Consider the following 26,988-nt stretch of genomic DNA (forward strand, 5'->3'; position numbering starts at 1 on the left):
AAGAAGATGCTACAAATCAAGTTGTAAATCAACATCATGTTTTTGTAACCACTGAGTCACATTCTATGAATGTCAAGTTGCATTTAAGAATTGAGCTACATTCAGATATAGAGTTGTTGAAGAAGAAAATGTACACTCTAATTTTGAGATGATTACACATGAAAGAGATGCTAAGATACCTGATAGAGATGTACACAGTGACTCTAAAGCTAAAAGACAAAATGTAGAAACAAGACCTGAGCCAAGATTGTCTAAATATGTCAAAAGGCATCATCTTGCTAATCAAATTTTTTGAAAGAAAGATGTTAGGCCAATGACAAGAAATAGATTGAGAAGTGAATCATGTTTGTTAAGAATGGAGGAGCCAAAAATAGTGAAAAATGCATTAGAAGATGATGACTAGTACAAGGCCCTAGAAGAAGAGATTCAATAGATAGAGAAGAACAAAACATGGAGTCTAGTTCCTAAACTAGGTGACAAGAATGTGATTGGCACCAAGTGGGTATTCAAAAACAAGCTATATGAGAATGGTGAAGTGACAAGAAACAAAGAAAGATTAGTTTTCAAGGAATATGCACAAGAAGAAGGAATTGACTATGGTGAGACATTTTTCTCTTGTTGCAAGAATGGAAGGAGTAAGAAATCTACTTGCTTATGTTGCATACAACAGTTTCAAAGTGATGGATGTTAAATCAACATTTTTGAATGGCATACTAGAAGGGGAAGTCTACATAGAATAGTTAGAAAGATTTGTTGATGGTAACAACAAGAACATGGTATGTAGACTATACAAATCCCTATATGGATTGATGCAAGCCCCAAGAGCATGGTATGAGATACTTCATACTTCTCTTAAAAAGGTTGGATTTGAAAGGATTGATGATAAAAGCAGCCTATACATAGAGGTAGAAAAAGACAAAGATATTTTTCTATCTAAAATATTTGTTGATGATATCATATTTGGAGGACAAGATGCTTTATGCAAAGATTTTGCAAATTAAGTGAAACAAGAATTTGAAATGTCTATGTTTGGAGAAATCAATTTTTTTGTGGGATTGCAAGTATATCAAATGAAGCATGGTATATACATCACTTAGTCAAAGTGTGCCAAATAGATATTGAAGACATTGAAACTAGAGGATTCCAAACTAGTAAGTACACCTATGGTGATAGGACACAATTTGTCAAAGAATGATGGTTTAGCTGAGGTGAATCAAACATTGTACAGTTCTATGATTGGAAAATTGCAATATGTAGTACATAGTAGACTTGATATTGAATTAGCTATAGGGATAGTTGCAAGATTCTCTAATAATCCTAGGGAGAATCACTTAATGGCTATGAAAAGGATAATGAGATATTTGAAAGGAACAAAAGAGTTTGGTCTATACTACAAGAATGAAAGGGTTGACTTTAGAGCTTACACTAATGTTGACTAGGATGAAAACATTGATGATAGAAAGAGCACTAGTGGAGAAGATTTTTCTTAGGCAAGATACTAGTTACATGGACAAGTAAGAAACAAAGTTGTACTTCCCAATCTACTACTGAAGAAGAATATGTTGATGATGTTGTAAACTATAGAAACATTATATGGATCAAACAACTACTCAAATGAATGAAGGAAAAAATTATAGAACTAGTGACACTTTATTATGATAATACAAGTGCTATCAATATATCAAAGAATGCAGTGATGCACAGAAAGACAATGTACATTGCAATCAAGTATCATTATGTAAGAGAGTTAGTTCAAGACAACAAGGTGAAGATGTAATATGTTAACTCAAAGGAGAAAATTGCTGATATCTTCACAAAACCATTACCTAAGGATGCTCATGAGTATCTAAGAGCTAAACTAGGGGTTATACCCCTATCAAAGTATATGCAAGAAACACAAGCAGCGTCTTGCATCAAATAAGCTAATGTTTATATAATACAAATTGATGCAGTGGATCTTACTTTAGGAACTACCTAAAGTAAGCACAGAGTTGAAACTTCAAATCAGTCACAAGCAAGGTGATAGAGGGAGAAAATGAGGAATCTACAAAGCTTATATTTGCATATTTTAAGGATGACAAATTTTTGGTATAGGTATTTGGCATTGTTGTCAAAGAGGGAGAAAGTACATTAAATTGATCATCATGAAAAGAAGAGTTTTACTAATCATGTTCAATAGATAAATGGGAAAAAATCCTAAACTAATCTATTGAGTAGAGAGGGAGAAAAATATCAAGAATCAAGTTAGAACAAGAGAGGGATTCATTGATCAAAGAACTAGAAAGAAAGAGGGAGAAATCCTAATTTGATGTAGGAGCATCCTAGGTTGCCTTATTATCCTAAGTTACTATATTATCCTAGGTTGCCTTATTAGCTCTAGTTGGTGTTGAGTTATTGTAGCACTTAGTTGGTGTCGAGTTACTATAGCACTCCCTCATGTGCCAAGTTACTATAGCACTTAGGTGGTCCTAAGTTACTATAGCACTTAGTTGGTGCCAAGTTACTATAGCACTCCCTCATGTGTTGAGTTATTGTAGCACTTAGTTGGTGTCGAGTTACTCTAGCACTCAGTTGGTGCTGAGTTACTATAGCGCTCCTTTATGTCCCAAGATACCCCAGTGTATGCCAAGTGACTCTTCATGTGTTGAGTTACCTAGTGTATGTCGAGTGACCCTTTATGTGCTGACTTTTCCTATTTATGTTGAGTGTTACCATTTGGACATGATTTTTATGGGCCAACTTGCAAGATTTATTGTGATCATGACATTTATGTTAAGATCTTTTCTTGTGATGTGTCTAGAACATTGTTGGGTTAGCCTTCCTCTTATGTAATGTTCTAGAATGATCTGTAAGTTTTCTTGGCAAATATATATATATATATAGAGTGTTTAGACTTAGAGTTAAAAAAAGTTTTTGAAAGAGAATTGAGAGCAAGACTGGAGAATGCAAATTTGATGTTAGATCTTTGAATGTGAATGTATTTGTATTTGGCCATAACATAGAAGGCCTTATAGCTAGGTATGTATGAAGATATTTTGATGAATCAATAAAATTATTCCACTCCTCTTCCCTTGGATGTTGTTCTTTGTGTTTTCTTCTATTGTGTTAACTCTTGCAGGGTGGTTTGGATAGTTGGGTGAGCCTTTGGCCCTAGTTATTCATCATTTTGCCTACATTAGGTGGTATCAAAGCTTGAGGTTCATCCTTATGGACACTAGATCATGTAGTACCCTAATTTATATTTGGTTGTAGGGTGGTAGATTTGTGGATTTGACATATAACTTGAAAAGGGTTACTATCTTGTAGGAACCTAATTTGTAAGGATGGTTTGTGGTAGAGAAAATGTTAATAGTGTCATATTGGATTAGTTGAGACAAATTGTAGACATATTAGATGTTGTAGAGATAGCCTAGAGGAGAGGAACACATTTTGGTGATGTAGGTGATGATGAAATAGCAAAACCAAACCATAATCCAAAACCTAAAGAAGATCAAGATGAGGAAAGATTGTCACAAGTGTTGTCTAGGAAAAATTCAAAGCCTATTGTAGAAATTGTTCCTTATGATAGAAAATTGGATACTAATGTTGTGTTGGATTCAATCTTTGATATGGAGAAGTTCTTTGACTATGAAAACTCTCTTGATAATAGAAAGGTGAAGATTGTAGTCACTAGGTTGAAAGGTCATGCATCACTATGGTAGGGACATTTACAAACCGATAGATGAAGGAGAGGAGAGGAGAAGATCAAAACTTAGCTAAAGATGGTGAACAAGGTAAAGAAAAAATTGCTTCCTAGTGATTACCAAGTTAGTTTGTTGAGAAAGATGTGAAATTTGAAACAAAAGGACATGACTGTGAAAGAGTATACCGAGCAATTCTATAGATTGGACATTAGATCTGGACATGTGGATGATGATGTTGAGAAAATTGCAAGGTGCATAAATGGATTAGGATCTAGAATTCAAGTTGAAATAAGTTTTTTGAAATTGAAAAGTGTTGAAGAAGAATATCAATATGCCTTGAAAGCTTAGGAAATCTTAGCAAAGAAGCATGAACAAAGAAAAAGAGGTAGAGGTTGTAGATTCCAGAGAGGCAGTGGTAGATCTAAAAATTTTGTGTAGGATAAAGGAAAATCTATATGGAGGAATGATGAAAAAGATAAGACTGAATAGAAAAGAGGTAATCATTACCAAGGAGGTACTAATTCTTACCAAGGAAGAGATCATTCTTATTCTAGAGGTGGATTTCATGGTAATTGTTTTATATGTTGTAAAGAGGGACCTAGATATTTTGAATGTAGATTCTTTAAAAGTGGGCAACATAATAGAAATGCTATCATTCAAGGAGATGATGAGGGTTCACCAAGTAGACTTGAGGCTGGAGAAAATTTGATGGTGAGAAGAACCTTATGTAATAAGGGAAGTGATGAGGAACATGTTTTAAGGAGAAGTCTTTTAAAGAAAAGCTATAAGATGGCTAGAAAATGTTGTAAAGTGATCATTGACAGTGGAAGTTCTAAAAATTTGGCATTAGAGGAGCTGGTTAAAAAAGTTGCAATTGTGAAGGCTGAAGCATCCTAAACCTTATCATGTTTCATGGATCAAAGATGAGCATAAGATATTGTTAAGTGAGCAATGCCTTGTGAAGTTCAAAATTGGACATTTCTTTGATGAATTTTTGTGTGATATTATGCCTATGGATTGTTGTCATATTTTGTTGGGTAGGCCTTGGAAATATGATAGATATGTTGTGCATGATGGAAGATTGAATCAGTATCCTCTTTGGGTGAATGGGAAGAAAAAAATATTGATGTCTTTGATTGAAAGTCTAGATGAGGTTAGTTGTACTACAATAAAAGTTTGCATGGTTAATTGAAAGCAATTTCAAATGGAAGTAAAGAAGAATCAAGATTGTTTTGCCATAGTTCCTAGAGGATTGAGTGTTGGTAGTAATGAACAAGCAGTAGAAGCTAGTAATGACTTGGTGGCAATAGATAGTGATAGCCGAGCACCAATAGAGATTAAAAAATTGTTGAATGAGTATAAAGACATTATTGTTGATGATATTCCTTATGGTTTACCTCCAGTAAGAAGCATAAGTCATTGTATGGATCTAATTTGTGGAGCTAGTTTTCCAAACAAAGTACCATATAGATTGACACCTACAGAGAATGAAGAACTTAACAAACAAGTGCATGAGCTATTGCAAAAAGGTTTGATTAGAGAAAGCTTGAGTCCATGTGTTATACCTACTATATTAGCACCTAAAAAGAATGGAGAATGGAGAATGTTTACTTCTTCCAAAGCTATAAACAAAATCACAATGAAATATACATTTCCTATGCCAAGGATGGATGACATAATGGATTGTTTGAGTGGAGCACAATATTTTACCAAGATTTATTTGAAGAGTGGCTATCATCGAAATAGAATTAGAGAAGGTGATGAATGGAAGAATACTCTCAAGACAAGAGATGGTTTTTATGAATGGTTGGTAATTCCTTTTGGTTTGACTAATGCACCTAGTACTTTTATGAGGTTGATGAATGAAGCTCTAAAACAATTTTTGGGTAAGTTTTTGATTTTTTATTTTGATGACATTCTAATATTTAGTAAGACTAAGGAAGAACATCTTGAGCATATTAGACAAGTATTGTAGAGGTTAAAAGAGGAAAAGTTTTTGATTAATCTAAAAAGGTGTTCTTTTATGCAAGAGGAGATTGTGTATTTGGGATTTGTGATTTCAGTTGATGGATTAAAGATGGATCTTGAGAAGGTTAAAGTGATTTTGGGATGTCCTACACTTGAGAATGTGGGTGAGGTAAGATCATTTCATGGTTTGGCTAGATTTTATAGAAAATTTATAAAGAATTTTAGAGTTGTTTGTAATGCTATGATTAAGACAATGAGGGGAGACAAAAAGGAATTCAAGTGGACATGTAGAGATGATAAGAGTTTTGAGACTTTGAAAAAAAAGGTTGCTAAAATACCTATATTGGCTTTGCTTGATTTCAAAAAAGTATTTCAAGTTGAATGTGATGCAAGTGGTAATGCAATAGGAGCTATATTAAGTCAAGAAGGTAAACCTATTCCTTTCTATAGTGAAAAGTTGAATGATGCTAAAAGGAAGTATTCTATATATGATCAAGAGTTTTATGCTATTGTTCAAGCATTGAAGAAGTGGATACATTATTTGATTCCTAAGGAGTTTGTGTTGTTTACAGATCATAATGCTTTACAATACTTGGAAAGTCAACATAAATTGAATCAAAGATATATGAAGTGGGTTGAATACTTATAGGGTTTTACATTTGTTATTAAGCATAAGAGTGGAGTTACTAACAGAGTTGCTAATGCGTTGAGTAGAAGATGTTCTTTGTTGACTGAAATGAAGGTTGAAGTTCTTGGTTTTGATGAAATGAAATTTTATGATTCTGATCTTGATTTTTCTAAGGTGTAGAGAGAGTGTAGAGCACCAAATCTGATAAATAACATAAGTAAGTATGATGAGTATTTCATTCAAGAAGGTATGTTGTTTAGAAGAACTCAGTTGTGTATTCCTAGAAGCTCTTTGAGGTTAAATCTAATTAAGGAAAAGCATAGTGGTGGATTGGCTGAACGTTTTGGAATTGATAAGACATTGAGTTTGTTAAAAGAGAAGTATTATTGGCCACAAATGTATAAGGATATTAAAAAAATTGAAAAGAGTTGTGGAGTTTGTCAAATTGCAAAAGGAGTGAGTCAAAATATTGGTTTTTATACACCTATTACTATTCCTAAGAAACCTTGGAGTGACATTAGTATGGATTTTGTTCTTGGATTACCTAAGATAGTGGAGGGGTATGATTCCATATTTGTTGTAGTGGACAAATTTTCTAAGATGGCTCATTTCATATCATGTAAGAAGACATTAGATGCGTAGCATGTTGTTGAACTTTTCTTCAAAGAGATTATGAGATTGCACAGATTACGAAGAAACATTATTTTTGATAGAGATAGTAAGTTTGTTGGTTATTTTTGGAAGACTTTGTAGAAGAAGATGGGTATTGAATTGAAGTTTAGTTTTACATTCCATCCACAAACAGATGGACAAACAGAGGTTGTGAATAGAAGCTTGGTAATTTGTTGAGATGTTTAGTTGGGGATAAGCCAAGTAATTGGGAGATGGTATTGGCACAAGCTAAATTTTCATATAATAATTCTGTGAATAGGAGTATAGGGAAGGCATCTTTCGAGATTGTTACTAGAATGAAGCCTAGAGGGGTATCAAATTTGAGAGATGTTGTTGGTGAAGAAAAGAGAAGCATTGAAGGAAAAGAATTTGCTGATTTTATGGAGTCTTTGTATAAGGAAGTGAAGTAGAGGTTGGAACAAAGTAATTAGGAAGTATAAGGAGAATGTTGATTAGTTTAGAAGACACCATGATTTTCAAGTTGGTGATGAGGTTATGATTCATCTGAAGAAAGAAAGATTCCTAGTTGGAACATACAATAAGTTGAAGATGAAGAGATTTGGACCTTGTAAGATCTTGAAGAATTTTGACAGTGGTAATGTTTATGAAGATGAGTTACCTGATAAAATGGATATATCTCCTATATTCAATGTTGCTGATTTATTTTATATAAGTATCATGAGTCAAATGATGAAGTTGTTGTATTAGATGATTATCCTAAGAAGCAGATTGAAGAAGTTAAACATATATTGGATCAGAGAGTTGACAAGACCACAAGAGGAAAAGATTAGTATGAATATTTGGTAAAGTGAAAGAATAGACTTATTGAAGATGCTTCATGGATTTCTCAATCTAAGTTGGATTCAGCTTAGGTTGTGACATCTCAATGATTTAGGAGAATCATTTTCTTCAACCCCGATTGTGTGATGTAGGAGCATCCTAGGTTGTCTTGTTATCCTACTCATTTTTGTCCATTTTTCATGTTGATGCCATGTTACTATAGCTCTAGTTGGTGCTGAGTTACTATAGCACTTACTTGGTACCGAGTTACTATAGCACTTGGTGTTGAGTTATTGTAGTACTCCTTCATGTGTTGGGTTACTATAGCACTTAGTTGGTGCTGAGTTACTATAGCACTTAGTTGGCGCTGAGTTACTATAGCACTCCTTCATGTGCCTAGTTACCTAGTGTATTCCAAGTGACTTTTCATGTGCCAAGTTACCCAGTCTATGCTGAGTGGCCTTTCATGCATCAATTTTTCCTATTTATGTCGAGTGTCAGCATTTGGACATGATTTCTATGGACTAACTTGTGAGATTTATTTTGATCGTGACATTTATGTTAAGATATTTTCTTGGGATGTGTCCAGACTATTGTTGGATTGGCCTTCCTCTTATGTAATATTCTAGAATGATCTATAAGCTATTTTGACAAGTATATATAGAGTGTTTAAACTTAGAGTTAATTTTTTTTTTTGAAGAGGATTGAGAAAAAAACTAGAGAGTGTGAATTTACTATGGGATCTTTGAATGTGAATGTATTTGTATTTGGTTGTAAATTAGAAGGCCTTAAAGCTAGGCATGTATGAAGCTATTTTGATGAATCAATAAAAATATTTCACTCCTCCTCCTCCCTTTGTTGTTGTTCTTTATGTTTGCTTCTGATGTGTTAGCTCTTGTAGGGTGGTTTGGATAGCTAGATGAGCCTTTGGCCTTAGTTATTCATCCTTTATCCTATATCATAATATACTTAGTAAGAGGGAGATACAAGAAGGAACTCAGAGGGAGTTTTAAGAAAGAAAAATTTAACCTAATTAGAAGTTATTGATAGAGGGAGGAACAAGTTCTTTCTTTGGTATTGCCTTATTATCTTAAGTTAGATTGGTTGAACAAGATACTCATCATTTGATTGACTTGGTTGATCAGTTAGGTATGCCATCAATGCCAAAGAGGGAGATTGTTGAAATCTGATTGAAAAGATCATTGGAAAAGAGATAGTTAAGAAGGAGCTTATTGAAAAAAATTATGTGTTTCAATCATTATTTTGTCCCTGATGTCAAAACTACTATTTTCTAGTAAGACAATTGGTTATAAGATTTAAGTACTGTCACTTAGTTGATTGATAAAGAGGATTTGACCAATGAGATGTAACAAAAGTACCTAGAGGAAATGTTGAGTTATGATTATGTAATGAAGTACAAGGATCAGTAAAGACATTGATGACATGATGTATTGATGATCTACTTAAGGTTACAAAATAGCTAGCTACACTTAGAAATTTTAGAAGAATAAGTTAAATAAAGTTTGTCTGCCAAGCTTGACCGAGGGGATAGTAGGTGCTAAGAAAAGTTAGTGCAAGCCAAGAAAAAAGTCAATTGGAGCCAAGTGAATGAAAATTCTAGTGGATATTGAGCAACACAGTTGATGTCAAGTGAATTTTAGTTGATTCCAAGCATCAATAAATTTTACATTAGATGCCAAGCGATTTTACAATTGATTTTGAGTAACACAGTTTGTGTTGAACATTAGAAGGTCGATAATGCCAAGTTGTTGCACTATGATAAAGATTGAGGATTTTCCAAATGTAAGCCAAAAAGTTTATTCTCTTGGTACTTTTGAACTATGAGGAAGATAAGATTGATGAGCTAGTGGCACATAATTTGATGTAAACAATTTTTAGGCAAATTCAAATGGATTCTAGGAGAAGTTTCTTTAAAAGACAAGATATGGGGTAGATACATTGTATTCTACCTAATCCATCCAAAAACCTAATTTGAATGATGGATAATGAGTAGGAAAATATTCTAATTTCCTTTATATATAAATGTTTGGTCATGAAGCAAAGAGGTTAGAGAGGTCGGTGTCATATGTGAGAAACTAAGGAGGGGAAATAATTAAGGGTTTTGCTCCATCAAGTGACCCAAGAGAAGAGTCTGCATTGGTATACCAAGAAAGAAGGCTTAAGGAGATGAATGCTTGTAGGGTGAACAAGCTATCAAAGTTGAAAAGTATGAAAGCTAAGAAAAATTGAGGACTCAACAAAGATCTATAATCTAAAAGTGAACTTGTGAGTTGTATCAAATCAAAGCTCTACTATTACTCTAGCAATTGTATTAGTCTAGGGTAAATCCTTTGGATTAAGGTTGACCTAACTATCATTGGAAAACCATTTAATAGGGTGGCATTCGAAGGGAATGGCCTAAAGTACTCTAACAAGGCTTACTTTTAAGAAGGTGATTGAAATCCCTTAACTAGGTCACATTTAATAGTGTGTATTGTAACCTTTAACAAGGTTCGCCTTTCACAAGGCATCACTTCATAAGAGTGAAGAGGAGTAGCATGTTACTGGTGGTTTTTCCCAAATTAGGTGTCCACATAGATCATTTTGTCAAATGTTCCAATGAATGTGTTGTATTTCATGTGTTACAATTTTTGCAAGTTGATTTGACAATAAGATACAAGTTTCAGTAAATAGATAATGAATGCCTGCATGGGTATCAATGTTTTATGGGTTTACTGAAATGTGAAAATGTTTTATTTTATACATCTAGACCTTTAATAATAGATTCACCTCCCCCCCCCCCACCCCCCTTGACTTCTCAATTATTCTAAAGTAATTCCAACATCATCGATATGTACTTCTTCTCAACTATAGGTATCTCATCTTTTCTAGATAAATTGTGACTAATTACCATTGGTGTATTAACAAGCTTACAACTTTATAATACAAATCTATTCAAAAAGTCCTTCAAATACTTTGCTTGTGAAATAAAAATACTGCCACTACTTTGCACAATCTATAAACCTAAGAAGAACGTCATTTATCCTATCATGCTCATTTCAAACTCATTCTTCATTTCTTCACCAAATTTATCACTTTCTTCATCATTACAACCAAATATTATGTCATCAACAAATATTACTATTATTAGCAAACCATTCTCAAATTGTTTCAGATACAAGTTACTATCTGTTGTGCCTTTAGGAAATCCAAGTTCTGCCAAATACTTGTCCAACCTTGCAGAACATGTTCTAGCTTCTTTCTTTAGGCCATATAGAGGTTTCTTTAATCTACCTACCATATTTTTTCCTTCTACTAGAGGAAAACCTTCAAGCTTCTCAATGTATACCTCTTCTTCAAGTTCTCCATTTTGGAAGGTTATTTTGACATCCATTTGATTCACTTTCAACTTCTTCTTTTTTTTATAAGCCAACAACATTCTAACTTCTTCCATTATAGATACAGGGCATATGGTTCCTCATAATCTATTCTTTATTGATGTGAATATTGTTTGCACACAACTCTAGCCTTGTTTCTTACAACTTCACCTTGTTTATTAATCTTGTTTCTAAATACCCATTTTTTTCCAATAACAATTTTATCTTTAGGTCTTGGAACTAATTTGCATGTGTCATTCTTCATAATATGATCTAATTTTTCCTTCATTTCTTGAATCCAATGATCATCTTTTCATGTTTCATCTGCACTCTTAGGTTCAACTTGATAAATGAAACATAATTCACATAGTTCTTCATTTACCTTATTTCTTTTCTTGATTCCTCTCTTTTTTCTCCCAATGATCTATTTAGGAGGGTGATTCTTTTATATACTTATGCTAGTAGTTGTCAGCTCAACTCTCTCTTCCTTTCTATGCTCATATCTCTTCTCTTCAATCTAATTCTCATTTTGTAAATTATTGTTAGTCTTAATGATAACTTTTGCAATCTCTCTAAAAATTCTATGACTATCTTCTTCCTCATTGCCAAAAAAATTACTATAACCATCTCTTCAATTATTTCCTTAGGCTCATTATCATTCTCATCATTATCATTAAAGAATCTTTCCATACTAGCTCTAAATTATGCATCTTCATCTGACAATGAATTATTTCTAGATTTTTTATTCTCTTAGGACATCTGGATGAAAAATGATTAAACTCTTTACATGTACAACAAAAAATCTTCCATACCTTCTAGCTCCCTTTTCATAAGAAGATCCATACCATCTTTGATCTTCAAGTCTTCTTTGGATCTACATCTGTCTTTACTTGGGCTTCCATTCTTTTATACACAACAAAAGGATTCTGGATCTAAAAAATAAAATTTCTATTCTTTACAAAAATTGAATAACTCACTAAGAAACTCTATCTTTTATGGGTCAAAATTTCCTTTATTTGACATAGGATTATCCTTACATAAATGAATTGTCATTAATATCCCAAAGATGTGAAGCTTTCTCTTTCAGGACCCTATCCTCTATTAGCAACTATTAGAAAGGATAGGATTTTGTTGCACAAAAAGATTGACCTATCAATGCTCGATACAACCAACAACCTTATAGAACCATATGAGCTGGTTAAGCTATGTTGTGAATCTTGTAAGGGAAGTTGGCCCATTTCCAATAGAAGCCTCATAGGGTAGATCATATTTTATGATCAAACATTGTAACCATAATAGGTTATCTTTATTATGGCAGTAGTGAAGATTTATGGGTGTCATCCCTATTGGCTCCTAATTTGATAGAATTTCAACTAACTTTTTCAATGTTAGAAGACCTAGGAGTTAGCTAAAAACTATTGTGGGTACTCTAAAAAGAAAACTAAAAGGATGAAATAATAAGACCTTGAGGTCTTCTCCTCTTTGAATTCTGAAAGATACATCCAGTTTTACCTCAAGAATTCATTTTTATTTACTTGAAAATCAATATTCTCAACATGAACTTTAGAAATAATAGATGATTTATCCTTCTTTCTTCTAATTCAATATAAAAATAGAGATGATAACTAGCTATCTTACCAAACACTAAACCCCATGAATCAAGTACAAGCTATCATTTTAAGCTTGAACAACAAAATATTAAATGATTGATTGATATAGAATTTCTACATTATCTAAGGTATGTAAGGCCCCTTCCCTAGTACCCTATTATAAATTTTAATAACATGAATATGGCTAGAACTAGGAAGCGTAAGGAGATGAGATGTCATGTTTTTGTCTCTTGTGTATAGAATGTGAATTATATATTGTTACCATATACCTTATTATAGAAGAAGGGCAAGAGGTTTTAGGATCTAAGTATGTCATGATTGACACTTCCTTATCAATAATGAACCTAAGATCATACTGAGATTGATATAGATTTTAGTTATTGTTGTGCTAAGTATCCTATTTAGAATTACATTGGGATTGATAAGCTAAGACCCTATGTAATAAAGGCTCTAGATGTCATAACTTAGAAACTAATTTGATGGGTTCATGGTATCTTATGATCTATTAGGATATTTTTAAGGTGGTCATTGTGGAAAGATGAATCAACACCACTCTTGTGGGTACTACTAATAATTATAGATGGAAACTAATATCAAAATTGGATAAGGGTCTATTCGATGGAACTTGGTATAATGTTATGTAATAAGTCAATTTTTGTAGAAATAGTATTAGGTGGATATGATGATTTTTACGAGGATAGATTTTATGGCTTAATAAAATGTAATGGACTTTTTTGATGATTAATTTTAAAACTATGTGATAGGACTATGCAAACACCATGATTACTTGACATAATTGATAAAACTTATGATATGTTGTCTCATAATGATAACAAGACACTATTTTTAATCACACTATGTTTAATTGAATCAAAATATACTATTTATATTGCTTACATTTTGGTGATTTTCATCTAAGATATGGATTCATAACTAATTTTCATGGTCTCTGATTTAATAGTTATTGATTCAGAATTTAATCATTATGATAGGAATTGGATTATGATGTGGCTCAGAATGTTGATTGGATCATGTGATTAGATGTTAATTTTGATATACAAATTCTAATATTGTAATGTTTTAAATGCTTATATCAAAATGATTAGAAAATAGAAGTTGATTATGATGTGAAGGTGACTTATTTAATATGAAATTGGCATGCACCTATATACATACATTTATATGATTTTTCATTGGGCTACTAATGTTTTTGTTTAGTGTGTAGGAAATTGAACCATGAAATTTAATTAGGGAAACTAGGTCCAAACTTATGTGAACATAGTATAGCCAAGGTGAATCTTTGGAAGGATTTCAAGCCTTGTTGTGATGTATTTATTTAATAAATGTAAGCTTGCATGTGTACAACAAATATATATTCATGAATGAATTAGGGACAAGTCATTATGATGTGTAATGTGTTTTAATGTGTCACCTGACACTTGAAATTTTCCATGTATTGATGACATGTCACCTATGGTTTTGGCCATGAGGTCACTCAATCTTAGTCTTATTTCCATTAAATGTTTAAGTACACCCACTTGGGAGAGAGTGTTACAATCAGTCACCATCATATTGAATTTCGAATTCAAACTTGTCAAGGATTTTAGTTGGCCTAAATGTGGTTTGGAAGTGCCATTATTTTTTAAATAAGCCACCCATATGGTAGCATAACATGTTAGAGGCCTAAATTTGACCATTTTAGTGTTTAGCTAGCCTAGGGGACAGCTTAACCAATGCATTCTTATGTAAGGTCTCTCCTCGCACGTACTTATTAAATATGAATTTCTCTATTAAATTTGTTGTAGGAGATTTGAATGGATATGAAGTTATGTTTTATATTTTGAATTTCCTAGTGAAATTAAGAGTAGTTGATACATTCATGTTTTAATACTCAGTGATTTGAGAACTAATACATTATCTCGACTATTTAAACATTAAAATTACACTAACAATGATATGAGGTGCTTTCAACTGATGATGAGGGTGTTGATTTTGATACCTTGATCGTTATGTTTATTGTTATTAGATACTTATGTATGCCCTATTAATGATGTTTATGATTATTAATTATATGCATGCCTAACAATGATTATACTAGGATTTTACTCTAAATTAATGAGTAAAGTTATGTTATATTGATTTTGTGATTACTGATGATTTAATGTGAGTAGAAATGAATTTAAATAGTTCATTATATTAAAGATTCATATTTTGATTTATGTAACTATATAGATAAGTTTTGAAAATACGCATGTGATTTTCTTCAGCTATTGATGTGTGCAATGAGTGTATAGGATATATTAGCCAAAAAATATAATAGAAAAATGGAACTAAACCCTATGTAATTATTGTGGAAACTAGGGTTGAATCTAACAAAAGATACAAACCCCATTGTCTTAGTTTTATTTGTATCATGAGATAAATGAATGTGTCATTCTATAATCAGTAAATGTTAATGTTTTGTAATAGTGATTTAATAGTATTGCTCGACACTCATGAATTGTATATGCATTCCAACATGATAGTTAGGATTAACTAAGTACCCTAAAGATCTAAGTCAGACTAGGTTAGTGACATTTTTGCTAAGTAGCTAGTAACTCGGATTAAGTACCCTAATCAAGATTAGCGATTAATCTACATTTGTGAAGGTTGTTAGAAAGTCCTAAAATTTTCCTAGTTTTTCATAGGACCCTAATTAATCCTAAAGGCCTAAATCATGAAATCTAAGTATCTAAGGGGTATGGCTATGGCTTGGGGCATTTTCCACCCCCTAGTCCCTTTTGTTGACTTTTATGGTCACTCTAAAACCCCATTTTTGCTTTATTGCAAAAATTGAATGATCTCATCATGGGTTGGATAACTTGGACTCCACCTTGAGATTAGCCTATGTATAGTTGAGTTAGAAGACTCTAGAGCTTTTAGGCAAGTGGGGGAAGTTATTTCTTTTGAGAGTGGATGAGTTTGGGATCTTATTTAGAAGCAATTTTGAGAGGGTTTTGGGTGCTCACCCAACCTCTACTTTTGGAGTGGAATTTAGGATTAAAGTAGAAGGAGAAGGAAGGGAATGCTCATCTCAAATTTTTTCAATTGCCATAACTTGATATGGAAGGTAGGAATCCCTCATCTCATGTTTTTCATGTTTTGTTCATGCTTAAGTTAGTGTCTTTGCATTTGTATGTTTGTATGTGTCTTGAGTATGTTTGGGAGGGATTGAAATAGGTTTTCTTAAATGTCTTCCTTTGTGTTTTGTTTTGAATTTTTAAGGGATTGTATGGGTGTATTGGCATTACTCACTCTTACTTGTTTTACGTCTCAGCACAAACTAGGTTGAGTTTTGAAATTTGAGAAGTAAAAGAATGAAAGTCCTTGTGATATCAGCCTTCAAAGGGTATCTATGAAAGAATGAAAGTTCTCAAGATTTTAGGCTCAAAAGGGCATATGTGATGGTGTTGTGGCTGACGTCTCCTGTTGGAAAAAATCCACCTTCTCCTTAGTCTAGTTCAATGTCAAACCTCTTGTGTAAATCGATAATGGGAGTGAATATTTGATTTTTTCTTCATGTTATGATTGGTTGTCTCTTGGTCAGTTATTGTTCTCTCCATGATCATCGTGAAGTGTTGTAGAAACTGGTAATGGTTCCCTATTGTGGACCGAAGCAAGAAATTTAGAATTTTTATTAAAATTTAGTTATGTTGGGAGATTTCTCCTCGGGATTGAAATCCTATGTAGAAATTTTATTGTTAACTTGTTGTGGAAATGACAAAAATGTCAGATTTTCTTCCTAGATCTTTCCTGGTGGAGCCTTTGAATCAGATGTTCAAATTAATTAAAAAGAATGATTGAGTAATATAATTGGTTATGATATTTCTAGCTTATTTCAGTTTTTGCATATAAACTTATAAATCAGTTGTGATGATGTCTATCTTACTTCAACATTCTTATGTTTTGTAATCATATTCATTTGATTTAGTTAATTTGATAAAATGATGAAATATAATCTTGAAATTATAAGATCCAACTATGTTAAAGAGAATTCAATGATATGATTGGTGTTTCACTTTGTAAATTTTGTATGCATTAGAAAGCATAATGCTTCTCATCAAATGTTCAAGCATTACATTTAACATCTATGTTATAAATCAACTCAATATATATATATCCCCCTTGACTAATATATAAATTTAAAAATTCACACTTAGAATAAAAAAGGCCGTCAAAAAAAATGTGTTCCAAAAAGCAATTATGCTCTGGATTTTGTATGGGATAGGAATTTAATTGTTTCCTTTGGATAGAGAATCTTAAAAGATTCTCTAATTATTCTTTAAACTTATTGAAAATTTAAATAAAATAAAGAAAAAGAAAAAAGAAAATGCATAAAGAGAATCCTAAATATCCTAAGTCCTTACCTAATAAACTTTTGAAACTTATTACACCCCCCCACTTATCCTAAGACTTTAAACCGCACCCACTCATTACTACCTAGGCATTGTCAAGGCTTCAATAAAGTCTACATCTATTCCCACCTCCCACTTGGCACTCAGTCCCCAACACATGTGACATTCCACTCATAATTGCCCCTTCATGTTTCCTAGGTGTCAGATTTGAAAAAGGGACAAAGTGGAATATTAAACCAAGTAAATGTATTTATTATTGGGATGACATTTGGCCATCACTTGGTGGACAGTGACTTTAATGTTTTGTTCCCCCCCTTCCGTGTGTTTTCTGATCAAGCCAATTGCTGGCCTTGGGGCATGAGTAGCACTTCCCACTTGGTCATGCACTTGGGAAGTGCCCACACTTGGGGAAGTGCACTCCCACTTGGTTGGCCTATGGATTAGGGTGTCTAGGGTGGGTTGGGTAGTATAGGGATTAGTTTAGTTAAGTTTTATGTTTTTTTTTGGATATTTTAATTTGTATGTTTTTAAATGTTAGGTAATTAGTATTTCTTTTACGTTAATATTAGAAATTATTTTAAGTGTTAGTTTAATGTAATTAGTTGTTAGTTTAGTTTTTAGTATTTGTAAAGATTTAGTTAGTATCTTTAATTGAAGTTTTATAATTTACTTTAGTTTTAGTGTAGTTAGATTTTCTTGCCAAGTAATTAGAAGCTAGTATTTTATTTTTTCAAAGTTAGATAGTTAGTGTTTCATTATTTTAAGTAATTTTAAATTAGAAATAAGATTTGAGAGTTATAGCTAGTAGTGTAAGTTTTGATATTAAGTTTGTTGAGAAAGGTTATAAAGTTAATTTATTATTTAGTAAAGTTTTTTGTTTGAGAAAGTTTAGTATCATTTTTGGTTAATATGTTGTCTAAGATAAGTTAGTTAGTGTATTTAATCCATCTTTAAAATAATTTAGATTTATTATATTAAGTGATTATATTGTTCTTAAATCAAAAACTAGTGTTATTTTATCTTAAAATGTTTTAGTTTAGTAAAGTTTGTAAAATTAAGTTAGATTATTAGATTAAATTTTAAGTGTTGATTTTATATCTAGATAGTTGTGTAGTATTGCAAGTTTAGGATAACTTGACTTATTTATTTTAATTATAATATATTACCTTAAAATTAAAGTAATAACAAAAAAAAAGTCAAAATCAATTTAATAATGAATGCTTAGATTTAACAATCTTTTCATACTCATCGATGATAAACTTCAATGGAAATGATAGGAGATTATTAGGAGATCTTGTATCTATTTCTCATTATACCTATACTTTAGCATGTGCGAATAAAAAGTTCAAACTTAGTGGTGTTATTGATCTAAAAAAAAATATTGGTGTGTTTTTGCCCCAATTTTTGGGCATGACATTTTGGTATCAGAGCCCAGTTTCATAACACTTGGGAAACAATGGGTCCATGCCATGTATGGATGCTTAAATATTACCATATGAAGCAAGGAACTCTCCTTGCAAAATTTTAAAGAAGCCAATTTATTCTTCCTAAACAATGATACTGATGACTAAACCTAAGCAAAACTTGAAATAGATATTAATGATTGTAAATGGTTAACCATATTAGATAACTTGGTCTTAATGACTTGAAATGAGTGATTAAATGTAATAATATTAAAGAATAATATATTGAACGTGATCACCTTGAGAGAAAAATAAATTAAGAACCCTAAAATACCTTTCAAACACTTAAGAAAAAATGATCAAATAACCTAGAATTCAAAGAGAAAGTGTTTCTCAACATCATTAGTAGAACTCAGATTTTGTCTAACCCAATCACTCATGGAAGCATTGTAGTTTATATCAAGTACGAAGGTGATCTGGTAAACTAGTATTGTTTTAAACTTTTCAAACATGGGAAAAAGAAACCTACAATCTTCATAATCTGATTTTGTACATTCAGACTAATATATTGAATAGATAAAATGAATGGTGAGTAAATAGGAAGGTAACACTTGAAGAGTATATCACGTTACTATGTTATTGGGATACCTCTAACCTATTAAAAATTTAATATATATTGTTCTAGTAATCCTTGGAGAGAAAACAAGAGCTAATTTGGAATCTTCAAGTAACATTTGGGAACCTTAAATGATAGGATTACTAATGCAAGAATCTATTCAAGAAGAAAGAGTTAGTAAGGAACATACAAAGTACGGGAGTATCTCAACCTACTATGAGGAATAGAACCCTAATTGGGGAATGAATCTATCTCAATATATTGCTAAGAATAAAATTAAATGGTGATAAGTATGTAGCATATAGTATTGAATCAGTAAGATGGGCAGATGTAAACTTCTAAGTTAGGGTTATGTGAATCTAGATTTATGTTAGTAGTCTTAATGAACTTAAGCATAAGTAATACTAAATTTTAACTATCAAGTAAATTCTCATAGACTTTGGTATTGAAATTATTGGATCAATTATAACCCTACAATATAGAGAAAGTATGGTCACTATGAAAGTATCAACCTAATACGAACAAAAGGGTTTAGGTATCAAAATTAAGTTATAAGAGGATTATAAGCCATGACACATGATAAGAAAAATGATGATGACTTATATCGTCAGTAAGGAGATAGTTGTAAGAGTGAATAAGTAAACATTGACAACATCCTAATATTGGTTTTATACATATCTAATTGCAACCTTCCAACCTAAGGATGGACTCATAAATCACTTGTGGCAAGTAAAACATGAAATATGGAATTATTGATAAGAATAGTAGATTCAGTGCATTCTTGGCTGATAATTAGAACTTGTGTAAATGATGGAATAATATGGACAATGGTGTATATATATGTATGTATACAAGATCATACCAAATTTGGTAAGATTAATAACACAACTTCACCTGGTATATTGTGGTGAATTTGACTTAAGAAAGATTAGGGGTAGGAGCCCTAATGTGAAATTATGGTGAATTGAGGATGAGAGACTTGGAATTGTAACTACAACTCAGAGTACAACTCCACTAACACTGATGTGCCCATATGTTTATATTATTCAAAAAGAAACCAATGTAACAACAAGAGTATGGAAGGGGACTCATTTTAGTATCCTCACATTTGCACTTTTGAGTGAGCTCTGAGTAGGGTGAAACCCTTAGTATAGTAAACCCTAACTCTAAGGCAATATCAATAAAGTGATCTATGTAATTAGTATGTGGGATCAATCATAGGTTAAGTGACATAGTCTTTAGACCACCATTTTATTCCAATTCAATATCCCTACAATGTATTTGGAAGACCTAAGATTTATCATTTCCCTCAGTGGGCCTGGTATGGCTGCATTATGTAACTAATTTAAATTTTATAAGTAATTGAATTTATGTCCTTATTTGTCTAATTTCATATTTTGGTACTCTTAATGTTTTTCCTTTATGCCAAAAATGTGATGTGGGGCTATTTAGCCAACAATATTATTGATGATTCTATTTTACCTCTTGGTTATGTCTTTACTTCTTCATTAATTTTTTTCTATTATGGCCAGTCTTTATTTCTTTTGTTTCAAACATTTGCATTGGAGGGTTCATCCTTGATTATGAATTTAAATTTGAGCACTTTTCTTGTGAATTTTGTTGGCAAAGTGACATATGATGGGCCTACCAAAAAATAAAAGGAGTCTTGACTATTAAGTGGTTGCATAACATTATGGTATGGGGTTATTAGTAAGAGTATTTGTGCCCCACCCTCTCCCAAGAATGTGAGAATAGGACTAGTGTTATCCATTGACTATTATGAGTGATGAATTTGTACCCCCAACATAAATTTGGTTAAGGTTATGGGTTAATCGAAAGGACTTCTAGGTGAAAAGTTGCAAGTGTAGTGATAGACTCGTTGAGTATCCTATCAAGAATTAGTGCATTGTGGAAACTCTAAAGGGGAAGTATTTAACCTTGAATAAAGGGACAAGTTGCTTAATATGAAAACTTATTTAAGGGAGGCTCATACGGCTATTACCCTGATGAGTGGGTATGTAGGATTCAGAACACCTTATGATATTATTATGGGTAGAGACTCTATAGGTATATTTATATTATATTAGAAAGTTGTTTTTACATGACCTATATGTTTTAAGGAATAATTTACCCTAGAAAATGTAACCATGTTAGAGTTTTGGATTGAACTTCTCTTTTAAAATGGTAATCAAACAAATAGGTTATCATCCCTATGCATGTATGTGAATTATTAATCATTCTTTTAATAACAGTAAATCTTGGAATAAGTCTAGACAAGGTCTAGCAAAGCATGAACATTTTAGTTGTGTGACTTCCAAGAGGAAGTCAAAGGCTAGTTGGGGAGGATGTAAGGTCTCTCCTCACACATACTTATTAAATATGAATTTCTTTGTTAAATTTTTTATAGGAGATTTGAATGGATATGAAGTTATGTTTTATTTTGTGAATGTCCTAGTGAAATTAAGAGTAGTTGATACATCCATGTTTTAATACTTAATGATTCAAGAAATACTACATTATCTCGACCATTTAACGTTAAAATTTCACTTACGATGATACAAAGCACTTTCACCTGATGATGACGGTGTTGACTTTGATACTTCAATGGTTAGGTTTATTGTTGTTAGATAGTTTAGTATGCCCTATTGATGATGTTTATGATGATTAACTATATGCATGCCTAACAATGATTATTCTAGTATTTTACTCTAAATTAATGAATAAAGTTATGTAATATTATTTTTGTGATTACTAATGATTTAATGTGATTAGAAATGAATTTAAATAGTTAATTATATGAAAGATTCATGTTTTGATTTATGTAACTATCCAAATAAGTTTTGAATATATGCATGTGAATTTCTTGAGCTACTGATGTGTGGAGGATATTTTAGCTAGAAAATCTAATGGAGAAATGGAATTGAACCTTATGTACCGATTGTGGAAACCAGGGTTGAATCCAAAAAAATATGCAAACCTCGTTGTCCATATTTTATTTGTATTGTGAGATGAATGAATGTATCATTCTATAATCAGTAAATGTTAATGTTTTGTAACAGTGATTTTATAGTGTTGCTTGACACTCGTGAATTGTATATGCATTCTAGCATGATAGTTAGGATTAACTGAGTACCCTAAAGATCTAAGCTAGACTAGGTTAGTCACCTTTTTGCTAAGCAACTAGTAATTGAGGTTAAGTATCGTAATCAAGATTAGTGATTAATCTGCATTTGTGAAGGTTGTTAGAAAGTCCTAAAATTTTCCTAGCTTTTAATAGGTCCCTAGTTAATCCTAAAGGCCTAAAATCATGAAATCTAAGTACCTAAGGGGTATGGGTATGGGTTGAGGGCATTTTCCACCCCCTAACGCCTTTTGTTGACTTTTATGGTCACTCAAGAACCTCATTTTTTCTTTATTGCCAAAATTGAATGATTTCATCATGGGTTGGATAACTTTTACTCCACCTTGAGGTTAGCCTATGTCTAGTTGAGTTAGAAGACTCTAGAACTTTTAAGCATGTGGGGGAAGTTATTTCTTTTGAGAGTGGTTGAGTTTGGGACCTTATTTAGAGGCAATTTTGAGAGGGTTTTGGGTGCTCACCCAACCTCTAGTCTTAGAGTGGAATTCAAGATTGAAGAAGAAAGAGAAGGAAGGGAATGCTCATCTCAAATTTGTTCAATTTCCATAACCCAATTTTGAAGGTAGGAATCCCTCAACTCATGTTCTTCATGCTTAAGTTAGTGCTTTTACATTTGTATGTTCATATGTCTATTGAGTATGTTTGGGAGGGATTGAGATAGGTTTTCTTAAATGTCTTCATTTGTGTTTTTTTTTTAAATTTCAAAGGGATTTTATGGGTGTATTGGCATTACACACCCTTGGTTAGGGTAGAGGTGGCCTTTTATGGGAGTAGGTCTTTAGTTATACTCCAATAGTATAGAGTCTCTTCTTGGGATGAGAAGAGGGAAAGAGAGTAGGGTGTTATGGGCCCTACTCGTCAGCACAAACCAGGTTGAGTTTTGAAATTTGAGAAGTGAAAGAATTAAAGTCCTTATGATATTAGCCTTGAAAGAGCATCTATGAAAAAATGGATGTTCTTGAGATTTTAGCCCCGAAAGGGCATATGTGATGGTGTTGTGGCTGACATCTCCTATTGGAAAAAAATCCACTTTTTCCATAGTCTAGTTCAATGTTGAACCTATTGTGTAAACTAGGAATAGGAGTGAATGTCTGATTTTGTCTTCATGTTATGACTCGTTGTCTCCTGATCAGTTTTCATTCTCTTCATGATTACCATGAAGTGTTGCAGAAACTGGTAAAGGTTACCTATTATGGAGCCAAGAAGGAAATTCAGAATTGTTATTAAAATTTAGTTATGTTGCGAGATTTCTCCTCAGAATTGAAATCCTAGGTAGAAATATTATTGTTAACTTGTTATGGAAATGGCAGTGATGTCAAATTTTTTTTCCTAGTTCTTTCTTGGCGAAGCCTTTGAATCAAGTGTTCAAATTAATTTAAAAAATGATTGAGTAATATACTTGCTTATGATAATTCTAGTTCATTTCAGTTTTTCCATATAAACTTATAAAACAGTTGCGATGATGTTTACCTTACTTTGGCATTCTTATGTTTTGTGATCATATTCATTTGATTCTGTTAATTTGATTAAACAATGAAATATTATCTTGAAATTATAAGATCCAACTATGTTAAAGAGAATTTGATGATATGATAAGTATTTCACTTCATAAATTTTGTAAGCATTAGAAAGCATAATGCTTCTTTTCAAATGTTCAAGCATTACATTTAACATCTATGTAATAAATCAACTCAAAAAAAAAATCCCCCTTGACTAATAAATAAATTTGAAAATTCACACTTAGAGAAAAAAAAAAATCCTTCAAAAAAAATGTGTTCCCAAGAGCAATTATGCTCTAGATTTTGTATGGGATAGCAATTTAATTGTTTCCTTTGGATAGAGAATCTTAAAAGATTCTCTAATTATTCTTTAAACTTATTTAAAATTTAAATAAATAAAGAAAAAGAAAAAGAAAAATGCATAAAGAGAATCCTAAATATCCTAATTCCTTACCTAATAAACTTTTGAAACTTATTACACCCCCCCACTTATCCTAAGACTTTAAACTGCCCCCACTCATTACTACCTAGGTGTTGTCAAAGCTTCAATAAAGTATGCATCTATTCCACCCTCCCACTTTCTGCTTAGTCCCCAACACATGGGATATTCCACTCATAACTACCTCTCCATGTTTCCTAGGCATCAATTTTGAACAAGGGATAGAGTGGAATATTAAACCAAGTCAATGTATTTATTATTGGGATGACGTTTGGCAATCACTTGGTGGACAGTGACTTTAATGTTTTTTTGCCTCCTTCTGTACATTTTTTTATCAAACCAATCATTGGCCTTGGGGCACGAGCAACACTCCCCACTTGGCCATGCACTTGGCAAGTGCCCAAGCTTGGGGAAGTGTGCTCCCACTTGGGCGGTCTAGGGATTAGGTTGTGTAGTGTGGGTTGGGTAGTATAGGGATTAGTTTAGTTAAGTTTTATGTTTTTTTCTGGTATTTTAATTTATATGTTTCAAAAAGTTAGTTAATTAGTATTTCTTTTATGTTAATATCAGAAATTGTTTTAAGTGTTATTTTAATGTCGTTATTTGTTAATTTAGTTTTAAGTATTTGTAAAGATTTAGTTAGTATCTTTAACTGAAGTTTTATAATTTAGATTAGTTCTAGTGTTGTTAGATTTTCTTGCTAAGTAATTAGAAGCTAGTATCTTTTCAAAATAAAAGCTAGATAGTTAGTATTTCTTTATTTTAAGTAATTTTTAATTAGAACTAAGATTTGAGAGTTATAGCTAGTAGTGTAAGTTTTGATGTTCAGGTTGTTGAGAAAGGTTATAAAGTTAATTTATTATTTAGTAAAGTTTTATGTTTCAGAAAGTTTAGTATCATTTTTGGTTAATATGTTTTTTAAGATTGGTTAGTTAGTGTATTTAATCCATCTTAAAAATAATTTAGATTTATTATGTTAAGTGATTATATTGTTCTTAAATCAAAAAGTATTGTTATTTTAGCTTAAAATGTTTTAGATTAGTAAAGGTTGTAAAATTAAGTTAGATTATTAGATTAAATTTTATGTGTTGATTTTATATCTAGATAGTTGTGTAGTACTGTGAGTTTAGGATAATTTGATTTATTTATTTTAATTATAGTATATTACCTTAAAATTAAAGCAAAAATGAAACAAAAGTCAAAATCAATTTAATAACGAATGCTCAAATTTAACGATCTTTTCATACTCATCGATGATAAACTTAAATTGAAATGATAGGACATTTTTAGGAGATCTCGTATCTATTTCTCATTATACCTATACTTTAGCATGTGCAAATAAGCATTTCAAACTTAGTGGTGTTATTGATCTTTAAAAAAAATTTGTTGGTGTGTTTTTGCCCCAATTTTAGGGTATCACATCTTCCACCAATTCAAATTTGTAGGCTTTCCCATTAGTGTACCCTCACACTAACACTTGGTCAAATGTTCTTTTTTTTGGAGGGGAAAACAATTAATAAATAGTGGGCTTGACGTTTCTACAAAAAATGGGATACTAAAGAGTCTTTTTAGAGGAGTGGTGACAAACTAGTGCGGTGTTCACCCACTCTCTAAGTTTAGAGACAATTGGGGTTTGGAAGAAAAACTATGTATAGGGGAGCTCTTCATCAACTATCATTTCCTTATCTTGGACCAAGGTTGGTGCCCATGCGATGACTTTATTTTCCACTGGCATAATGCTGTTGTAATATTGTTAAATTATTGTTGGTGAAATTAATTTTTGTATTGTATTGCATTTACTTTCCTTGAATTTCTTTCTTTGTTCTTTTTTTTAGTGTTGATTATTAATGTGTGTTAAGGCTTCACTCACCCTTGGAAGGGAAGGGCTGCCTTGAACGAAGGGGTTAGTTGGGATCCATTGAAGCCATATTTCTTGTTTGCTATTATGGGATGTATAAGTGTATTGATGTGATGAGGAGAATGTATTTCAATATCCTTGAAGAGGCATTTGTATTATGTGAGGTATAAGTGTAGTGATGTGATGAGGAGGATGTATTTTGATAGCCTTGAAGAGGAATTATGCAATTACAAATGTATATGTGTATATGGATATGGCATTGTCCTCTTTGGAGAGCACACCTTCAACTAGTATTTCATGATTCCAATGGGGAATCATTGTTTTAAACCTTCGAGGGATTGTATGTGTATTTTAATGTTATGTTTTTGCATTGTTAGCTACTTGAGTATAACCTATTTGTTTCTTGTTTCCCTAGCTCGGTGGGTGGCTTCTTCGAAGACTAGAATGGGAAGTTAACCTCCATGGTTCTTGGTTTCATGTTGTTTTCAAGGTTTTTTATAATGGGGTCTATGAAGAAGTTAGGGTTTTTACCTTGGCATTATTATAGAATCAAGTGTTGTGTTGATGTAATCAATCCTTTCCATGTCATTTGTAATGTGTTGAGATGGAAAAATCACCATTGTGCTTTTATGTAATGTGAGAAAGATTTACATATTATTGTATGTTAATGTGAATGTGTAAACTAAGGTTGGATGCTATGCATATAGTTTGAATTATAAGATAAACATTGTATCATATTCAGAGTTGTATAGGAAGGAAAGAAATAGTTTCATGTAATGCCCTGCCAAGGGATCCAAAAAAACTTACTAAGTTTGCCAAACAATTTTTTTTTTAAACATGAAAGATAAAACCATTCATAACATTTGTAGAAGCAATAGCAACAATTCAAATAAAATTAAACATAACATATATACATAACAGG

The sequence above is a fragment of the Cupressus sempervirens genome, chromosome 2 (assembly GCF_028749045.1).
Source record: "Cupressus sempervirens isolate cs-2001-9-10 chromosome 2, ASM2874904v1, whole genome shotgun sequence".
Lineage (NCBI taxonomy): Eukaryota > Viridiplantae > Streptophyta > Pinopsida > Cupressales > Cupressaceae > Cupressus > Cupressus sempervirens.